This window comes from Erythrolamprus reginae, chromosome 4 (genome assembly GCF_031021105.1).
Source record: "Erythrolamprus reginae isolate rEryReg1 chromosome 4, rEryReg1.hap1, whole genome shotgun sequence".
Classification (NCBI taxonomy): Eukaryota; Metazoa; Chordata; class Lepidosauria; order Squamata; family Dipsadidae; genus Erythrolamprus; species Erythrolamprus reginae.
The window spans coordinates 127,313,844-127,326,350 of NC_091953.1; positions in this window are offsets into that span (position 1 = coordinate 127,313,844).

Here is a 12,507-nt window from a genome sequence, read left to right on the forward strand (position 1 = left end):
TCCAGCCGTTGTTCCTCATCCAGCCCTCTGGTGCCCTGAAGAATAAAGTGATCCCCTCCTCTCTGTGACATCCCCTCGTATACTTGTAAACTGCTATCATGTCCGCTCTGGCCCTCCTTTTCTCTAGGCTATCCATGCCCAGTTCCCTCAGTCTCTCTTCGTAAGTCTTGGTTTCCAATCCCTTAATCATCTTGGTTACTCTTTTTTGCACCTTCTCCAGAGTTTCAATGTCGCTTTTGAAGTGTGGTGACCAGAACTGAATACAGTACTCCAGGTGTGGTCGGACCAGGGCGTAGTAGAGTGGTATTAAGACTTCCCTGGTCTTGGAGTGTATTCCCCTGTTGATGCAGCTTAGGATTGTGTTGGCTTTTTTAGCTGCTGCTGCACATTGTTGGCTCATGTTTAGTTGATTGTCCACCAAGACTCCGAGGTCTCTTTTTGTTACTATGTATTGTTTTGCCATTGTTGTGAGCCGCCCCGAGTCTGCAGAGAGGGGCGGCATATAAATCCAATAAATCTAATCTAATCTAATTTAATCTTTCGCAGTCGCTACTGCTAAGAGGGGTTTCTCCCAGGTTGTATGTGTGGGTTTCTCCTAAGTCTACGGAGAGGGGCGGCATACAAATCCAATAAATAAATAAATAAATAGATAGATAGATAGATAGATAGATAGATAGATAGATAGATAGATAGATAGATAAATGGATGGATGGATGGATGGATGGATGGATGGATGGATGGATGGATGGATGGATGGATGGACGGACGGACGGACAAATAAATAAATAAATAAATAAACAAACAAACAAACAAACAAACAAACAAATAAATAAAAAATAAAAAAAATTTAAAAAAAGCAAGGAGTGCAGATGCAGCAGCAGAGGAAAAAAGGAGAGACGAGCTGAGACCGGTAATCCAGGAAGTGACAGATGCCAATCAGCTGGAGCTGCGCACACATCTTCATTTCCGCCAGTAGAACTGCATTCCACCCCTGGAAAGAGGCGATGGCAGCTCCAGGCTTTAATGAAGTCTAATTATTTCATCGGCTAAGAAACAAACAAAAAACCCTACCCTGTAATTTCTTATTTCTTTTTCTTTTTCTGAAAACATAGGATTGGCTTGACAGGGCCTCACATTATCTTGAGGCAGAATTGAGGCGGTGGTCACAGCTGGCTCATACGTCAAAATGTGTCAGGATTTAAATGGTAAAACAGGAGCGGGACAGCAATTGGCTTTTCAATCAATAGAGCAATCAATATATTTCACAGATATTTCCCCATATCTAAATTACTCTGCAGAGATGAGGTAGCCTGAGTGTTTATCAATCAATAAAGCACACAAGGAAAGGACGTCTGTGGTTGTTCTTTTCCACTTCAAGGTGCTGTTTGCCTTTTATTTCCAGCTCCCTCCTTTAGTTTGGAAAAGATGGTGCCGCTTTGCGCACAAATCAATTTCAAGTTGGATTATAAACACTTTCCATTCCTCCTCTTCTCCTTTGCTTTGGCTTTCAAGGGGACTGTTCAGACTTGGGAACAAGTCGGTTCTCATTGCTTTTTTTATTTTCTTTATTAGTTTTCAAATATATTTTATTTATTTATATTATATTATATTATATTGTATTGTATTGTATTGTATTGTATTGTATTATATTATATTATATTATATTATATTATATTATATATATTATATATATTATATTATATTATATTATATTATATTATATTATATTATATTATATTATATTATATTATATTAATTCAATTTGTATGCCGCCCTTCTCCTTAGACTCAGGGCAGCTTACAACATTTTTATTTTTTATTTTTTTAAATATATTTTTATTGGTTTTGCACATAGAATTACATAAAACAAACATAAAACGGTGCACAGTGCATTTTCGTCACAGATTCTACTCAGCATATAACCTTTCACCTTATTCCATCGTGCCATCAGGTTCTCCAATTTATTTTCATAAAAATTGTTTAATCTTATTTCCATGATTTCAAAATGAATGTGATCCACCGTGTACCAGTACCAGTTCTTAATTTTTAAAACAGACAAATAAATACCAACAAAAGACAGACAAAGGAAAAAGAACAACAAAGAAAAAAATTGTGATATCAGTAAACGTTTAGTATTTCTGCATTGCTACATCAGATATCTCACTAAATCTTATAATAATATACATATGAATTCTCTATTCATTCTGATTCAATTTCTTTCTTGTTCCAGCTCTGAACTCTGAGCAGTATGTTTGAAAACAGAGGGAAAGGTTGAATTTCTTAGCCTCGTTCATCATACCCTTACAACTCTTCTAAAATGTGATCCTGGGAATGATGGGCGAACCGAACCCGCACAATTCGGGTCCATACCGAATTTTGCAGTGTTCTGTATGCCGAACATGAACCTGAAATTTTTTGAAACTCTGGGCAAAGCTCGGGGTCACGTTCGGAGCTTTGATGTCACCAGCAGGTTGCTAAGGATGCCAAGGTGATCACTTCCTGGATTCCATGAATCCAGGAAGTGATCATCTTGGCGTCCTTAGCAACCTGCCGGTGACGTCAAGGCTCTGCCCCTGGAATCTCTTCATGGGAGGGATTCCCCAGCTCCTTCAAAGGGAGGTCTTCACATAAAAATAAACATTGTTATTTTTACGTGAAAGGATGCCACAGCAGCGTTGCAAGCAAAGGGCGGTCCTTTCACGTAAAAATAAACATGTCTTCATTTCTGCCGGTGGAACTACATTCCACCCAGTCCTGCCTGCTGCCCAGCCCTGATTCCTGTTCTATTCTATTCTAAGTTGCTTTTTTAAAATAGCATTCAAATGGTCACTAAACAAAAGTTTGGAATTAGCCATACTATGAAAAACCAACATGAATTATTTGATGTTTAATGTACCTTTACAGGAGCATGAATGTTCTAGCAGATGTACCTGGTGATTCTGGAAGCTCTCATTTCTCCACTATTGCTATCTGCAACTTTTTTGAAGACTGTCTGGAAGGAGGCAAAAATCAATCAGTCAACCTCAAAGACAATGGTTGACCTTATCCTTGTGGTCAAGCAGAATGAGTCTCAAACCGTGTTCAATTAGTGTTCAAGCAGAATGTGTTTCAAGCAGACAGCAACATGTCTTTGACCTCAGGTGGAAAAATTGCTCAACACTGCTATGAGCACCTGGAGTAGTTTACCCAGAGCTTAAGGACTCTGTGATTTTCTCAGGCTAATCTATGGAGATTAGCTTTTACCCTGGAGATGCTGCTGATTGTGAGTCTAAAAGCCAATGGGTACATTACAGAATTATGGAGTGCTATTGATTTATTGATTTATCTTGGTTTTTTTTTAAATGGTGTAGTTTTTCTTTTAAAAAAAAGATTACATATTAAATATGGTAATTGCTGCATAGAAACATAGAAACATAGAAGTCAGACGGCAGAAAAAGACCTAATGGTCCATTTAGTTCGCCCTTATACTATTTTCTGTATTTTATCTTAGGATGGATATATGTTTATCCCAGGCATCTTTAAATTCAGTTACTGTGGATTTATCTACCACGTCTGCTGGAAGTTTGTTCCAAGGATCTACTACTCTTTCAGTAAAATAATATTTTCTCACGTTGCTTTTGATCTTTCCCCCAACTAACTTCAGATTGTGTCCCCTTGTTCTTGTGTTCACTTTCCTATTAAAAACACTTCCGTCCTGGACCTTATTTAACCCTTTAACATATTTAAATGTTTCGATCATGTCCCCCCTTTTCCTTCTGTCCTTCAGACTATACAGATTGAGTTCATGAAGTCTTTCCTGATACGTTTTATGCTTAAGACCTTCCACCATTCTTGTAGCCCGTCTCTGGACCCATTCAATTTTGTCAATATCTTTTTGTAGGTGAGGTCTCCAGGACTGAAAACAGTATTCCAAATGTGGTCTCACCAGCACTCTATATAGCGGGATCATAATCTCCCTCTTCCTGCTTGTTATACCTCTAGCTATGCAGCCAAGCATCCTATTTACTTTCCCTACCGCCTGACTGCACTGTTCACCCATTTTGAGACTGTCAGAAATCACTACCCCTAAATCCTTTTCTTCTGAAGTTTTTGCTAACACAGAACTGCCAATACAATACTCAGATTGAGGATTCCTTTTCCTTACATGACAATAAGAAAACTATATCTGGAAATCTCAGAAAAATTTAATCCAGTGCACCAAGCAAAATTTGCAGCATTTGCTTTGAGTGCTTCATTTGCTTCATTGGGAAATTGCTAACACAATGAGTTCTACTGGAATTTTGGAACTTAGATTCCAAGAATGAAAAGAACATCTGACTAATGTTATCATATGGCCAGGTTGAAGTAGAATATACACTTTCTATTGGTCATACAAAAAAGGGGGGGGGGTCAATAGTTTTATGTGTCTAATACAGCCTCCGTGGGGCCTCTCTAGGAATCTCCTGGGAGGAAACAGGGCCGGAAAAGGCGGGGAGAAGCCTCCATGGGGCCTTTCTAGGAATCGCCTGGGAGGAAATGGGTCCCTTTTACAATTCAGAAAAATCCTTCCATCTTCTCTTCTTACCGTTTGCACAGCACTGCCTCTCTCAACGTCTGCTGACATTTTCTGTTTGCTAATTTTGTACATAATTAAACCGATGTTATAAAAACGCTATATGTTTCCAAGTCTCCCCTCATATGGGAAGCCAATGATGTTTAAAAAGGAAGGGGAAATAAAAGTCTGGTTTTGAAATTTCCTGCTAGTGAAATGGAGGAGGTCGAAGAACGGACCGAGAATAGCGCAACAAATTAGAGCTATATGGATATGCAAAGTAATTATAGAACATAATTTGCAGAACATTTAAATAAAGCCAAAGCTGTTAAAGAAGCCATTTGAGTTAGCTGTGAGCAGAAAGTGGAAACAATAATAATACAAACAGTGTCAAGAGCACTTGATTGTCTCATTCCTTAGAATGGCTGCATCAAAACTGAAATCTGCATTACTTAAGCATCTTTGGAAAGTTGGAGAACTCTGGGCTGTGAACCCTGCATGGTTCAATTCTTACTTAATTCTTTCAACAGATGGGAGGGAAGATAGGTCAAGCTTCTATTTTTAGTAAACATTGCAGCTAACAAGGGATGATGGAGGATAATGTTGATGGCTGACATTTTCATGGCCCATAAGAGAGAATGGGAGAACTATGCAATTAGGAATATAAAGATAAGGTCTACATCTCCAAGCCAATGGCTGGAAGAAACGCAAGCCTTCTGAGATGAGACTTATGACGCTGGACAGAACTGATGTGGTTCTGAAGAGTTGGAAACTTTTTTTCCCCCCAAAGAAGAGATGTCTGTTCCTAGTCTCTACACCAGCGGTCCCCAAACTACGGCCCGCGGGCCACATGTGGCCCACTGAGGCCATTTATCCGGCCCGCCGGTTAGTGACAAGAGGGAAAAGATAGAAAGAAAAGGGAAAGAGAGGGAGGGAAGGAGGAGAGGAAGAAAGGAGGGAAGGAAGGAAGGAGAAATGGAGGGAACAAGGAAGGAAGGAAGGAAGGAAGGAAGGAAGGAAGGAAGGAAGGAAGGAAGGAAGAATGAAATGAATGGAGGGACAGAGGAAGGAAGGACTGTTTTTTGGGGGTAATTTTTTTAAATTTTTCTCTCAACATACATTCAAACAACACAGTGTACCATCTAATTTTCCATGAATAAAATGCAGTATTTTTTTAGTAACTAATATCAATCATCAAAAAAGTTGCAAAAGTTTTTTTTTCTAATTTTGTCATCTAGTTACATTCATTTTCTTTTAATTAAATTTCCTCCTTAATGTTCCTTCAAAAAGTGCAACACCAATTATATTTCTAACTTATTAACCATTATGCCAAAGTGCTTCCTTCTTTCTTTACACATTTTTCATAAGCCAAGAAAACCTTGTATAGCCAATCAGATGTCAACAAAAGAAAATTAAAAACAAAACATAAACATATATGAATTCCAGACCTTCTCCCCCCTCTAAATAGTACGTTCCCATTTTGCTTTTTTACTTTAAAACAAGGTATGTGCAGTGTGCATAGCAATTTGTTCATAGGGGTTTTTTATAGTCCGTCCCTCCAACAGTCCGAGGGACAGTAAATTGGCCCCCTATGTAAAAAGTTTGGGGACCCTTGCTCTACACCATAACCCCATTTCTATTGGTTGGTAAATAGAGGTTGATATTATCTCCTCGAACTTGAATGATCAGTTGCCGAATTCTGGGTGGGGGGCTTAATTAGGGCTTATTTTATGGGTAGGACCTATATTGGGCACAGGCTTAAAATTCAATCTGGTATAAGCTGATACAAGAGCTGAGCCTGTAGTCTAATGGCTAAGGTCTCTGCCTTACAAGGCAGAGGCTCCAGGTTCAAATCCCAGTAAGGGTGTGGCTACCCGATGAAGGCAAATAAGGCTGAAATAGATCTATAGTAGTCTCTATTTTGGCCTTGTTCTTTGCCTTGCAGCATGTTTGTTTGTTGGTTGGTTGGTTTATATATGGACAATGTGTTTATATGTGTGTGTGTGTGTGTGTGTGTCACATGTTTTTGCTGAATTTGAAAATTAAGGGAGATTAGGATAGATCTATTTTGGCCTTGTTCTGGCCTCATCAGCTAGTCATACACTCACTGGGATCATAGTTCCCTCTAAGCTGAGCAGGTGAGCAATCGCTCACTTAAAAATCATCATCAACTCAGAGTTTTCCAAACCTGCCCAGAAGCCGAGAGGGAAATTTTATTATTATTTCTGTGTCGCCCAGTCCCGAAGGTACTGCCGCTCAGACACTATACTTTTCCGCCCACCCCAAAAAATTTTTAGAGAGAACACTGACTGGGATTTGAACTTGCAGCCTTTGCCTGGTAAGGCAGAGAATTAACCTCTAGGCTACAGTATCCAATCCCTTCACCTCTGTCCCAGGGATGGGTTCTTACCAGGAAAAGGCTGCAAGTTCAAATCTCAGTGAGGGTATGGCTAGCTGATGAGGCCAGAACAAGGCCAGAATAGATCTATCCTAGTCTCCCTTAATTTTCAAATTCAGCAAAAACATGTGGTATTGGATTTTATTGTACATTGTTTATTATTGTTGTTAGCCGCCCCGAGTTTTCGGAGAGGGGCGGCATATAAATCCAAAAAAACTAAACTAAACTATACACACATATACACATTGTCCATACATAAACCAACCAACCAACAAACATGCTGCAACAGGAAAAAATAATAATTCAATTATAACCAAGTCCTTGCTGATATTTCAATTCCAAAACTTAGTTTTGCTGATCCCTTTACATTCATTCATTTGATTCCTTGACTGTTGAGAACCCCAACTTTTTCTCCAGTGCTCGGGTACCCCCCAACGTATAAAAAGAAAATGTGAAACCCATTCAGAATATATGTAAAGAGAGAGAGAGAGAGAGACACTAGAATAAAGGAAAAAAAAGCAAAACAGAAGACTTGAGAAGGTGGCCCCAAACAAATGGAAACTCAATTTCACGGAACATTATCTCTCTCAATTCTTTTCCTCTCAGTTTTCATTTTCATTAAAATCACAGGCAACCATAAATTAATAATTACTTCGGGTTGACTAAATGCAGGCCACAGCTTAGCTCTCTCTTTCCTCAGCTGCCCCTTCTTGTTCATGCTGGAAAAAAAAAATGTTAATCCACATAATGGTGTTTGGTCCTTGTCATATAATTCCGGCGCGCAGTTTCACTGATCTATAATGGTCTGTTCTTATTAGCTAGTATTAACTTTATCTTTTGTTCAATCGAGCTTCACCGTTTCCCCAGACGGACGATAACTCTGCTAAAATATCCATTTAAAATGTGTTATTCTCGATGTGCAGTGTTTTCTCATTGCTGAACAAGATTCTCTAACTGTATGCTGTATCGTTCCTTTCGTTTTATGTTGCAGGCTATCAAGCAGATGTTTACAATCGTCCTCCAGCTTCCGAGTGTCTTCTTCACCTTACATCATTTCACAGGGAGAGAAAAATGAATGTATGTGGATTCTGGCCTTGATAGGTTGCTGCAAACATTCCTTTTTTCTCCTCAAATGTATCTCAAGAAAATTTAAGAGGAAACTTAAAGAGTTTAAGTTTAACTTTAAGAACTTCACCTAGGTAAAAAAAAAACTAGACACACATACAGCTTGGGAGAAACCCCACTTAGCAGTAGTGACTGTGAAAGAGATCTCGGAGTCTTGGTGGATAATCAACTAAATATGAGCCAGCAATGTGCAGCAGCAGCCAAAAAAGCCAACACAATCCTAAGCTGCATCAACAGGGTGATACACTGTAAGACCAGGGAAGTATTAATACCACTCTACTACATCTTGGTCAGACCATATCTGGAGTACTGCATCCAGTTCTGGTCACCACATTTATGATTTGATTTGATTTGATTTGATTTGATTTGATTTGATTTGATTTGATTTGATTTGATTTGATTTGATTTGATTTGATTTGATTTGATTTGATTTGATTTGATTTGATTTGATTTGATTTGATTTGATTTGATTTGATTTGATTTGATTTGATTTGATTTGATTTGATTTGATTTGATTTGATTTGATTTGATTTGATTTGATTTGATTTGATTTGATTTGATTTGATTTGATTTGATTTGATTTGATTTGATTTGATTTGATTTGATTTGATTTGATTTGATTTGATTTGATTTGATTTGATTTGAATGCTCTGACTCTCCAGAGAGTCAGAGCGGCACACAACAACAAAAACAGTACAAATCCATTAATTAAAACAATTTTAAACCCTCAATATAAAAAGCAATCATACATCTCATACAAACCATACATAAAATGAAAAGGCCCAGGGAAATCAATTTCCCCATGCCTGACGACAGAGGTGGGTTTTAAGAAGTTTGTGAAAGGCAAGGAGGTTGGGGGCAATCCTAATCTCCGGGGGGAGTTGATTCCAGAGGGTTGGGGCTGCCACAGAGAAGGCTCTTCCCCTGGATCCCGCCAGACGACATTGTTTTGTCGACGGGACCCGGAGAAGGCCAACTGTGTGGGACCTAACCGGTCACTGGGATTCGTGCGGCAGAAATCGGTCTCAGAGATATTCTGGTCCGATGCCATGAAGGGCTTTATAGGTTATAACTAACACTTTGAATTGTGCCCGGAAACTGATCGGCAACCAATGCAGACTGCGGAGTGTTGGTGTAACATGGGCATACCGGGGGAAGCCAACGATAGCTCTCGCAGCTGCATTCTGCACGATCAAAAGAGACATTGAAACTCTGGAGAAGGTGCAGAAAAGAGCACCAAAATGATTAGAGGAATTGAAGCCAAGACCTACGAAGAGAGATTGCGGGAACTGGGCATGGATAGCCTAGAGAAAAGGATGGCCAGAGGGGACATGATAGCAGCATACAGGTGTATGAGGGGCTGCCACAGAGAGGAGGGGGTCACTCTATTCTCCAGGGCACCAGAGGGCCGGACGAGGAACAACGGTTGGAAGCTGACCAAAGAGAGATTCAACCTGGAAATAAGGAAGAACTTCCTGACGGTCAGAGCGATCAACCAGTGGAACAGCCTGCTTGTGGAGGTTGTGAACTCCCCAATTCTGGACACTTTCAAGAGGAGATTGGACTGCCATTTGGCTGGGGTGCTATAGGATTTCCTGCTCAGGCAGGGGGTTGGACTTGATGACCTGCATGATCCCTTTCAACTCTAACAATAAATAAATAAATAAACATAAAAATCAGATGAGTCTGCTCCACAAGTTATTTAGGGCTAGAGTAGGATTTTTTCTTGTATATCAAAATATGGCTTTCTCTGTTGCATTTGGGAGTATGCTGTACAGTTGTTTTCAAACAGATGTTGTGCCCTGCAAAAATCCTCCTTCATTGGAAGGTGCGATGAGATATGAGATTTTATTTATTTATTTATTTATTAGATTTGTATGCCGCCCCTCTCAGCAGACTCGGGGCGGCTAACAACAATAATAAAAACAGCATATGACAAATCTAATATTTAAAATAACTAAGAAACCCTTATTAAAAACCAAACATACACACAAACATACCATGCATAAATTGTATAGGCCTAGGGGGTAGGAATATCTCAATTCCCCCATGCCTGATGACAGAGGTGGGTTTTAAGGAGCTTACAAAAGGCAAGGAGGGTGGGGACAATTCTGATCTCTGGGGGGAGATGGTTCTAGAGGGCCGGGGCCGCCACAGAGAAGCCTCTTCCCCATGGGTCTCGCCAAACGACAGTTTAGTCGACGGGACCCACAGAAGGCCCACTCTGTGGGAGCTAACTGGTCGCTGGGATTAGTGCTGCAGAAGGTGGTCCCGGAGATATTCTGGTCCGATGCCATGAAGGGATGCAAATGTTGCAACCACTAGATGAATCCTCAGCCCAGGTTTCGCACTAAGTAAGTATAAATACATTTAGAAACTATATTATTAACTATATGTATAATATGTAGTGTGTTAGAGTGTCATTTTATGTCATATTGATTGGTGGTGTGCCCCAGGATTTTGTAAATGTAAAAAAATGTGCTGGGGCTCAAAAAAGGTTGAAAAATCACTGCTCTACGATACAGTGATACCTCGTCTTACAAACGCCTCGTCATACAAACTTTTTGAGATACAAACCCGGGGTTTAAGATTTTTTTGCCTCTTCTTACAAACAATTTTCACCATACAAACCCACCGCCGTCGCTGGGATGTCCCGCCTCCAGACTTCCGTTGCTAGTGAAGCACCCGTTTTTGCGCTGCTGGGATTTCCCTGAGGCTCCCCTCCATGGGAAACCCCACCTCCGGACTTCCATGTTTTTGTGATGCTGCAGGGGAATCCCAGCAGGGGAATTCCAGCATCACAAAAACAGGTGCTTCGCTGGAAACGGAATTCTGGAGGTGGGGTTTCCCAGCGAGGGGAGCCTCAGTGAAATCACAGCATCGCAAAAACACAGAGGTCCAGAGGTGGGGTTTCCCATGGAGGGGAGCCTCAGGGGAATCCCAGCAGCACAAAAACGGATGCTTCGGCTGGCAAAAGGGATGAATTTTGGGCTTGCACGTATTAATCACTTTTCCATTGATTCCTATGGGAAACATTGTTTCGTCTTACAAACCTTTCACCTTAAGAACCTCATCCCAGAACCAATTAAGTTTGTAAGACAAGGTATCACTGTACTTCCGGTGGCAGAGCTGAGCGAGATAGGAGGAAAAAGACAATTTCCGTCTTCCAAATCTGAATTATTTGACATTTTCCTAAAAGACTTATATCAGGGCCTAGTGGGGGGGGAAAGGTTGATCCCCGTAATATTTTACTGCATGAGATGAAAACTTGACCACAACTATCATCATTCATGATTTGGGGGCTATATTCATCTTCTCTCTTTGCAACTTCTGTCTTTTAACAGCTGCCTATTCCAAGGACCATCACTCCTCCTGCTTAGATTCCCTAACATAATTTGAACTCTCACTTTGGAAGAGCGGCCAGTTCCCCAGCCTGTTCTGAAACTTAATCTTTTCTGATTGCATGCTGTAAACTAAAGAGGTTTGGCCTTATAACTTTGCTTTATGTTTATACATCAGCTGCTCGGAAAGCCATTTATTGCTCCAAATCTATCAGCTTGAAGGTCAGGCTTTTATAGACCTTTGATGGCACAACTTTCTTCCACTGTGGCAAGATGTAGGGAAGCGATAGGGAAGGCCACATTTCCTTGGGGAGGTCCGTAACAAATGACAGGGAGAGCTGTGTGACATTTTTGTCTCTTGCAATGTAACAATCTAATCTCCAGCGTAACCAGAAAGTGCCCGATTACTTTCTCATTGGACGCAATGCTTAGGTTTTTTTTTCATTTAATGTCCCATATAAGGACGTGCACACATTACAAAGAGTTAAATCCTGTGTCACCTGGGTAGACACGGGTAAGTCTTTCTTTCTTTCTTTCTTTCTTTCTCATTCTTTCTTTCTTCCTTCTTTCTTTCTTTCTTTTTTCTTTCTTTCTTTTTTCTTTCTTTCTTTCTTTCTTTCTTTCTTTCCTTCCTTCCTTCTTCTTTCTTTCTTTCTTTCTATCATTCTTTCTTGATATCATTCTTTCTTGATATCTTCCTTCCTTCCTTCTTCTTTCTTTCTTTCTTTCTTGATATCATTCTTTCTTGATATCATTCTTTCTTGATATCATTCTTTCTTGATATCTTCCTTCCTTCCTTCCTTCCTTCCTTCTTCTTCTTTTTCTTTCTTTCTTTCTTTCTTTCTTTCTTTCTTTCCTTCTTTCTATCATTCTTTCTTGATATCATTCTTTCTTGATATCTTCCTTCCTTCCTTCCTTCCTTCCTTCCTTCCTTCCTTTCTTGAAAATTGTTCTTACTAAAAAAGCTCTTATGCCATTAGCAACAGAAGTAGCAAAACCACTTACTTATAAAAAACTCCATGGTGCTTTATAGTCCTCTCGAATTGATTTATAGAGTTAGCCTATTGCCCCACCAAAATCTGGGTCCTCATTTTACCAACCTCAGAAGGCTGG